Source organism: Lactuca sativa, chromosome 9, assembly GCF_002870075.4.
Source record: "Lactuca sativa cultivar Salinas chromosome 9, Lsat_Salinas_v11, whole genome shotgun sequence".
NCBI lineage: Eukaryota > Viridiplantae > Streptophyta > Magnoliopsida > Asterales > Asteraceae > Lactuca > Lactuca sativa.
Window position 1 is genome coordinate 97,542,702 of NC_056631.2, and position 10,050 is coordinate 97,552,751.

Sequence of the window (10,050 nt, forward strand, 5' to 3'; positions counted from 1 at the left end):
TGGCTGCTGTGTATATGGCTCTGGAAGCTAACTGCTGCTGCTCCGGTATCTCCCCGGCTACAAGTCCATAAACACACTCAATCAAATACTAAACACTGCACTAGGTAAAATGACTCTTTTACCCTTGGTCAAAGTCAACTCTCGGTCAAGGTCAACTCTCGGTTGACCTGACTCGCCGAGTTGGGCCGCCAACTCGCCGAGTCCCTATTCTCACTCCTCGACCCTACTCGCTGCTACTCGTCGAGTATGGCATCGACTCGATGAGTACCTTCTCGATCCAAGAACTCAGACAATCTTCATCTGACTCGCCGAGTCATATGAACAACTCGACGAGTTGTTCTTGAGCTTAAGAAGATTGCCTTGGACTCGCCGAGTTGTATGAACAACTCGCCGAGTCCCTCCATTACTGAGTCTACCCTCAAACTCGCTGAGTCCACCCCACAACTCACTGGTCCCACTCGACAGACACCGCTCAAAAGGAAGAAATCGGGGACTCGCGACTCGACTCGCCGAGTCGTTCTTCTGACTCGCCGAGTCACCGCCATGAAACTATTCTACACTCGATTCTGCTCGAATCCAAAACATACAAATGATAGATCTGAGTCCAATAAGCTGGTTTACCACGTAAAGTTTCCAACTTTACGTGTACAAACACATGAACAAGGGAATAAAGGCTAAAAGATGCTTAAAAGGGGTAGATCTAGGGTTAATATGCAAAATAGCTCCATAAAGGCAATAGATCTGGGCTCTACAACTCCTAAATAAACAGATCTAAAGATATCTCGGCATAATAGGGCTTCCATATCAACATAAGGCTTGAGAAAAGCATCAACTAGATCTAAAAAAGGGCTTTAAAGCATAAAAGGGAAGGGAATCTGAAGAATACCTCAAAGAGCTCTTGCTTTCCCTTGAATCTCTGCTCTACAATCCTTCTCCTTGCTCCTTTCTTCTTCTCCTTCTTCAAGCCTTCACAAATGCACACAAGATCACTAAAAACACTCAAGATCGAATTAGGGTTTTCTCACAGCTTTAGAGGGTGAAGGAGGCAAGATTGGGGGCTATAAGGTGGCTTAAATAGTGGGAAACCCGGGGATTTAGGGTTTCTCCCAGACGGACAGACTCGCCGAGTCCAGAATATGGCCTCGCCGAGTCGCCAACTAACACGTGCTCGAAATCCCGACCCTACTCGGCGAGTCAGGCTATGAAATCGCCGAGTCCCTCTTGCAAAACTTCAAAATAAATACCAAGGAATTATCAAACCGGAGACGGGTCGTTACAATTCTCCCCCACTTATCTCAGACTTCGTCCTCGAAGTCTGCTACGGCTGAATCTGCAAATATCTCTGGGTAGTTCTCTCTCATCTCCTCCTCAGCCTCCCACGTCCATCAGACCCCTTCCGGTGCTGCCACTGCACCTTCACTAACTGAATTACGTTGTTCCTCAAGGTCTTGGTCTTCCGGTCCAGAATCACGACCGGCCTCTCAATATAATTCAGGCTGCTATCAACCTGAATATCCTCTAGGGGAACGACTGCTGACTCATCCACCAAACACTTTCTCAACTGAGACACATGGAAAGTGTTGTGGATCTGACTAAGCTTCTCAGGAAGCTCTAACCGATAAGCAACCCGACCCACCCGGGCCAAAACCCTGAAAGGACCAATAAATCTGGGGCCCAACTTGCCCCTCTTCCGGAATCTGATGACACCCTTCCAAGGTGAGACCTTCAGAAGGACCATATCTCCCACCTGGAACTCCAAGTCCGAACGCCTCCTGTCGGCGTAGCTCTTCTGCCGACTCTGCGCAGTCTGCAGTCTACTACGGACCTGCTGGATCAACTCAGTCGTCTTGAGCACCACTTCTGTGCTCCCGATGACTCGCTGACCGACCTCGCCCCAACAAATCGGGGTCCTACACTTCCTCCCATACAGCATCTCAAAAGGAGGTCGATCAATGCTCGCATGATAACTGTTGTTATACGAGAATTCCGCTAACGGAAGATACGTATCCCAACTGCCACCGAAATCTAGAACACATGCCCTAAGCATGTCCTCGAGAGTCTGAATCGTCCTCTCGCTCTGCCCGTCCGTCTGAGGGTGGAAAGCGGTGCTGAAATGGAGACGAGTACCCATCTCGTCGTGGAACCGCTTCCAGAATCTGGATGTGAAACGGACATCTCGGTCTGACACCACCGATACCGGCACTCCATGACGTGCCACAATCTCTCGCACATAGATATCGGCTAACTTTTCCGCCGATATACTCTCCTGGATCGGAATAAAATGGGCACTCTTCGTCAACCGATCCACTACTACCCATATCGAATCCACTCCTCGTGCGGTCCTGGGGAGCTTGGTGACAAAATCCATGGTGATGTCCTCCTACTTCCACACGGGAATGTCTAACGGCTGCATCTTGTCGTGAGGTCTCTGGTGCTCCGCCTTGACCTTCCGGCAGGTCAGGCATCTCTCAACATACCAGGCGACGTCCCGCTTCATGCAGGGCCACCAATAATCAGGTCGAAGATCTCGATACATTTTCGTCGCCCCTGGGTGGATAGAAAATCGAGACTTATGAGCCTCGTCCATCAATACTTGCCGTACTCCACCCCAGTACGGTACCCACACCCTCCCGTGCAGCGTCAGCAATCCCCGACTATCATAATCAAACGAGGCTACTCGGCCCACGATCCTCTAACACTTTTGTCTCTCCTCCTTGAGGCCCTCCACCTGAGCCTCCTTGATCCGCTCCAACAACGGAGTGATCACTGTCATCCTCAAACACAAATCTCTGATAGGGGCCGCCGACACTTTGCGTGTAAATAGTACAACGGACCCCATAAAGGTAATACCTCCAAATCTTGAGGGCAAACACAACTGCCCCCAGCTCCAAATCATGGGTAGGATAATTAGCCTCGTGAGGCTTCAACTGCCTCGAGGCATAAGCTATCACATGGCCTCGCTGCATCAATACTGCTCCCATACCTGTGATCGAAGCATCACAGTAGACTACGAAGTCCTCTACTCCCTCTGGCAAGGTAAGGACCGGAGCCTCGCACAATCTCTGTCTGAGGGTCTCGAACGTTGCCTGCTGCTCAGGCCCCCAACGAAATACCACCGACTTCTTGGTCAGTCGGGTGAGCGGCACTGCTATCTTGGAGAAGTCCTGAATAAATCTCCGATAATACCCTGCCAACCCTAGGAAGCTCCGAATCTCAGATGGAGACTTCGGGACCTCCCACTGCATCACGGCCTCTATCTTGGCCGGATCTACCAAAATACCCTTCTGGTTGACGAGGTGACCAAGAAACTGCACCTCGCGCAACCAGAACTCACATTTGGAGAACTTTGCGAAAAGTCTCTCCCTCCTCAAAGCCTCCAACACCTCCCGCAGGTGCTCCTCGTGCTGCTCCTGCATCTTGGAATATACCAAGATATCATCTATGAATACTATCACTGATCGATCCAGCATCGGCCTGCACACGCGGTTCGTGAGATCCATGAACGCGGCTGGAGCATTGGTGAGCCCAAATGGCATCACCACAAACTCATAATGACCATACCTGGTCCTGAAAGCAGTCTTCTGTACATCCTCATCTCTAACCCGCATCTGATGATAACCGGAGCGTAGATCGATCTTGGAGAACCAAGACGCTCCCTGAAGCTGATCAAACAAATCATCTATCCTCGGAAGTGGGTAACAGTTCTTCACCGTTACCTTATTCAACTCCCGATAATCAATACACATACGATGCGACCCATCCTTCTTCCTCACAAACAGGATCGGCGCTCCCCAAGGCGAACTGCTCGGCCGAATGAAACCCTTGTCTAACAGCTCCTGCAGCTGTGTAGACAACTCCTGCATCTCAGGGGGAGCTAGTCGATACGGTGCTTTGGCTATCGGAGCCGCACCAGGAATTAGGTCAATCCTAAACTCAACCTGTCTCTCAGGAGGTATCCCTGGCAAATCCTCGGGAAACACATCCAGGTAGTCTCGAACAATAGGAACATCATCAACTGTCGTCTTGCCCTTCTCCCGGGCATCCAAGACGTAAGCTACAAAACCGGTGCAACCCTGCTGAACATAGCGCCTCGCCCTTGCGGCGGAACAAAAGGTCGGTCCTCGCTGTGGCCTCTCGCCCTGAATCACTAACTCTCCCCCACTGGGAGTGCGAACCCTTACTAGCTGAAGCTCACAATCAATCACCGCCCCATTGGGGCTTAGCCAATCCATGCCCACAATAACCTTATTCCCTCGCAGGGGAATAGGTACCAGGTCCACTGAAAACTGCTCATCAAACATCTGAAGGGAACACCCTCTATGCACTCTGCCGACCCTCACGGTCCTATCATCTGCTATCTCAACCTCTAATGAACAATCCAGCTCCCCAGGAGCTCTACTAAATCTCTTGCTAAGCGCAAGCGATACGAATGATCGGGTAGCCCCCGAATCGAACAATACCAAAGCAGAAATGTCGTTCACAGAGAACGACCCTAAATAAAACATACAATCATAAGCAATATTCAAACGATAATAATAATAATTAAGAGATGAAGGGAAGATACATACCCGTCACCACATCAGGAGTCGCTCGCGCCTCCTCTGCTGTCATCTGAAACGCCATACTCTTCGCCACTGGCGCATCAGCTCGGCCCTGCCGGCCATCTGTAATCCTCAAGGTAGCAGGGGCAGGTGCAGCCACCTTCCCTGCTGCGGCTAAGCTCGGACACTGGGACTTTTTATGTCCCCTCTGATTGCACTGAAAGCAAATCAGATCTGATGCTGCAACGGCAGTAGCAGGGGCCGTACAATCCCTACTCAAATGCCCAATCCGACCGCACTTGCAGCAGCCGGAACTCCCTGCCTTGCACGCCCCCTCGTGCAATCTCCCACACTTGCCACATCGACCGTGGCTCTGCTGACTCCTAGACCTGTGATCTAAAACCTTGGGCTTTTTGCCCGAACCGCCTGAACCCGAAACCGCCTCCGGTTTCCTCTTCTTCTCCATCTCGAGATCAATCTCCCTCTCCTGAGCCCTAGCAATCATATCTTCCAGCGTTTTACAGCCGGACCGGCTCACAAACTGGCGAATATCGCTCCGCAACATCTCATGATAACGGGCCTTCTTCATTTCCTCATCAGCCACGTACTGAGGAACGAGAAGAGCCCTCTCCCTGAACTTGGCGGTGATCTCCGCCACCGTCTCTGTAGTCTGGGTAAGGTCCTGAAACTCCCTAGCTAACTGCTGCACCTCAATGACCGGTGCAAAACTCCGCCCTGAACTTGGTAGAGAAATCAGCCCAGGTCATGGCGTCCAATGCTGCATCATCCCCGATGGCATGTCCGACCTCCTTCCACCAATCTCGTGCCCTGTCCTTCAGAAGACAGGACGCCAATCTGACCTTGTCCCCCTCGGGACACCTGCTAGTGCGGAAAGTGTTGGCCACATCCGCCAACCATCTGGTACTCGCTATGGGGTCCCGCGCCCCATGATAGTCCGGAGCTCCACATGCCCTGAACTCCCTGAAAGTAAGGGTACGCGACCCTATCATGGCCGCCACCTCGGCACGGAAGGTGCCCAATCTCTCATCCATCAGCTCTAGAATCCCCTCCTTGATCGAACCGAAGATCACAGGAGTCTGCTCTAAAATGATGCGCGTAATCTCCGAAGAAAGAAACTCTCGGGTCTGCTCATCCATGCGCTCGTCCCCCGAGCCTGAACCTGATCCCTCCCCGGCACCTCTGCTGCCGGCTGCTGGTCTGGAACGCAAAACCACCATTCTGAAACACATCACAACTACATTAGAAAACTGAAATATCTCAAGGGATCATTGATACTACAACTAGCTCCCTGGTCTTGTCTCAGCCTTTCTTGATTCGAGTACGGATCCTCTGCTTTCAGTAGTACGGGCCCATACTACCTTCCACATCTATCCGTACTTTCTTCAAGAACTGCCTTGACTTCACCAAGTCACTTCTACTACTACAGATCTCTGCTACTCTCATCCTAGGCTTGCCCTAGGGAAACCTCAGACTCAACTCAACTAGTCCTCAGCTGCTGAAGGTCTCCTTATAATGCTAATTAGCCACCACCTGAACACCATCACATGTGAAGAGGATCAAATAATCCTTCAAGTAAAAGACCCGTCCCTATAACGGTTAGACTCAAACAAGAGCTGCGCAATAGGGCCAGTTCCAGCACTCTGGGATTATTCAACCCTGATCACATGTGGTGTGACGTGTTCACCTAATGGCTAACTCCCATCACTCAGAACCCCACAAAGCACGAAGCAAGCATCATTCGGATAAAGGAAACATACTCAGGCAAAACTATTCTCATAACGAGAAACTGTACTAGCATAGGATGCTAAGCTCATACTATCAGGCATAACCTAAACAGGCTATCCTACTGCTGTCTACTCAATACTAGCATGCAATACTCATAAAGCTGTAACACATAAAGCAGGCACATAAGGCATCCTCCTAGATCCTTAGTCCTATACTAGCATGCTGTTCTACGGAAACTGAAACTAAACAAATAACTTGTATGGGTAATTTGGGAGTACTTACTTGAGCTCGGTTGATCGCATGCACACACCCTTATCTCGTTTAAAAAAAAATCTTTCTTTCTAAGTGCTTTCAAAATTCTTTTTAGAAAACATTTTCCTTTTAAAAAAATCTTTTTATTTCCCCTTAGTTTGAGTTCAGATACACCCGGAAGTGTATCCGAATCCCTCAAACCAGGGCTCTGATACCAACTTGAAACGACCCAAAAATACGACCCAAAAAATTTCGTTTTTCAATATAACCAAAACCATAATCTGAGTGTCATATCATAAAACCATACGTGATGTATCCCAAACATAATAAAAACACTGTGCGGAAAACTGTATCATACTATGTCAAATCAAATCAAAACTAAATCAACTCCCAGGATAAAAGCTGAAGTTGTGGTGTGTGCGATGCTATCATCCCGAGCTCTTCCCTCTGCTTACGGAAGTACCTGAAACCAAAACTGAAACTGTAAGCACGAAGCTTAGTGAGCTCCCCTAAACTACCACATACCATACAATATATAAATAAAGCACATACTGGGCCTTGCCCATTGCATCAGACCGAAGTCTGGAACTAGCTGCATCGGACCGAAGTCCGGAACTGACTGGGACCTTGTCCCCTGCATCGGACCAGAGTCCGCAACTAACTGCATCGGACCGAAATCCGGAACTAACTGCATCGGACCGAAGTCCGGAACTGATTGCATCGGACCAAAATCCGGAACTGACTGCATCGGACCGAAGTCTGGAACTGACCGATCATGGCATAGCATAAAACATAACAACCATCATAATCACATATACTGCATACTGCATCGGAACAGAGTCCGGAACACATAACACAAACATGCTTGTATCACAAAGACATCAAGCACTCTAACTACTGTATCAGACCAAAGTCCGGAACTATTGACAATTAAACGGGTCGGCATTGTGGCCGTAGACCCGTTCCTACTGGAAGGAAACTCACCTCGTGAACTGGCTGTTGTGTATATGGCTCTGGAAGCTAACTGTTGCTGCTCCGGTATCTCCCCGGCTACAAGTCCATAAACACACTCAATCAAATACTAAACACTGCACTAGGTAAAATGACTCTTTTACCCTTGGTCAAAGTCAACTCTCGGTCAAGGTCAACTCTTGGTCAAATTCAACTCTCGGTTGACCTGACTCGCCGAGTTGGGCCGCCAACTCGCCGAGTCCCTATTCTCACTCCTCGACCCTACTCGCTGCTACTCGTCGAGTATGGCATCGACTCGACGAGTACCCTCTCGATCCAAGAATTCAGACAATCTTCATCCGACTCGCCGAGTCATATGAACAACTCGACGAGTTGTTCTTGAGCTTAAGAAGATTGCCTTGGACTCGCCGAGTTGTATGAACAACTTGCCGAGTCCCTCCATTACTGAGTCTACCCTCAAACTCGCTGAGTCCACCCCACTACTCACTGGTCCCACTCGACAGACACCGCTCAAAAGGAAGAAATCGGGGACTCGTGACTCGACTCGCCGAGTCGTTCTTCTGACTCGCCGAGTCGTTCTTCTGACTCGCCGAGTCACCGCCATGCAACTATTCTACACTCGATTCTGCTCGAATCCAAAACATACAAATGATAGATCTGAGTCCAATAAGCTGGTTTACCACGTAAAGTTTCCAACTTTACGTGTACAAACACATGAACAAGGGAATAAAGGCTAAAAGTTGCTTAAAAGGGGTAGATCTAGGGTTAATATGCAAAATAGCTCCATAAAGGCAATAGATCTGGGCTCTACAACTCCTAAATAAACAGATCTAAAGATATCTCAGCATAATAGGGCTTCCATATCAACATAAGGCTTGAGAAAAGCATCAACTAGATCTAAAAAAGGGCTTTAAAGCATAAAAGGGAAGGGAATCTGAAGAATACCTCAAAGAGCTCTTGCTTTCCCTTGAATCTCTGCTCTACAATCCTTCTCCTTGCTCCTTTCTTCTTCTCCTTCTTCAAGCCTTCACAAATGCACACAAGATCACTAAAAACACTCAAGATCGAATTAGGGTTTTCTCACAGCTTTAGAGGGTGAAGGAGGCGAGATTGGGGGCTATAAGGTGGCTTAAATAGTGGGCAACCCGGGGATTTAGGGTTTCTCCCAGACGGACAGACTCGCCGAGTCCAGAATATGGACTCGCCGAGTCGCCAGCTAACACGTGCTCGAAATCCCGACCCTACTCGGCGAGTCAGGCTATGAACTCGCCGTGTCCCTCTTGCAAAACTTCAAAATAAATACCAAGGAATTATCATACCGGAGACGGGTCGTTACAAAACATCTATCACGCCATCCTACTGGTGGGCCGACATTGTGGCCGTAGACCCACCGCTACTGGAAGGTAACTCACCTGCACTGGCTGAAGTTGCTGATGATCCCACTAGCCGCTGCCCGACAACTCTCTGAACTCCTGCTCCACTCGCTCCCCGAGCTACCAATGTCAATGCAACACTGAGTCTAACTGACCCCTGAAAGACAACCAAGTCAACTCTGTTCAAAGTCAAAGTCCTGGTCAAAGTCAACCTTCCAGGTCAACCCTACTCGTCGAGTCACCTTACTGACTCGCTGAGTTCATATGTTTAGAGTCCTTCCATTCGTGACTCGACTCGCCGAGTCAGTCCATGACTCGCCGAGTCTACCGATTTCCGAGTCCTGACCTGTCCAACTCACCGAGTCTCCACTCGACTCACTGATTCGAGTCTCAACTCGAAGGGTTTGGGTTTTCACGACCTGACTCGCCGATTCCAAGAACAGACTCGCCGAGTCCAAGACAACCTTCAACAGACTCGCCGAGTTGTTCTTCCAACTCGCCGAGTTCATGCCCAACTTCATCCGACTCGACGAGCTGTTCATGCCACTCGTCGAGTTCCTCCAAATCTTCATGCTACTCACCGAGTCCACTCAAAGGACTCGCCGAGTCCATTCAGATCTTCATACATGCAGAGGACTTTTGAGTCATGCATGGACTCCAAACTGTAGATCTACCCTTCCCAAGCCTATTCCTCACGTAAAGTTGCAAACTTTATGTGTAGAGAAGGAGATCTAGGCAAAATACACCATAAACTAGGGTTTAAGGCAAAGAGGCTCCATACTCAACTCAAGGACAGATACTTTATGCTTCTCAAGACCATAATATGCTTAGATCCGAAGTAGCAACTTCAGATCTGGCTTCCAACTCAAATGGATAGCTAATCATGGCTAAAAAGCCCCAAAACTCACAACCATAATAGATCTAAAGGAGGGAAACGACTTAATACCTTCAATAACTCAGAAAGTTTCCCCAATCTTCAGATCTAAGGCCAATCCTTGAAGCTTCAATGATTCCCCTTCTTCTTCTTCCTTCAAATCACTCAAAAATGGCTTGGAAGATTGAATGAGCAACAATGGGGCTTACGGTTCGATGTTCTGGGTGAAAGAGGCAGTAAAGGAACCCTAGGGGAGAGAATGAGACGTTTAAATAGGCTCCAAGTCCTGAAT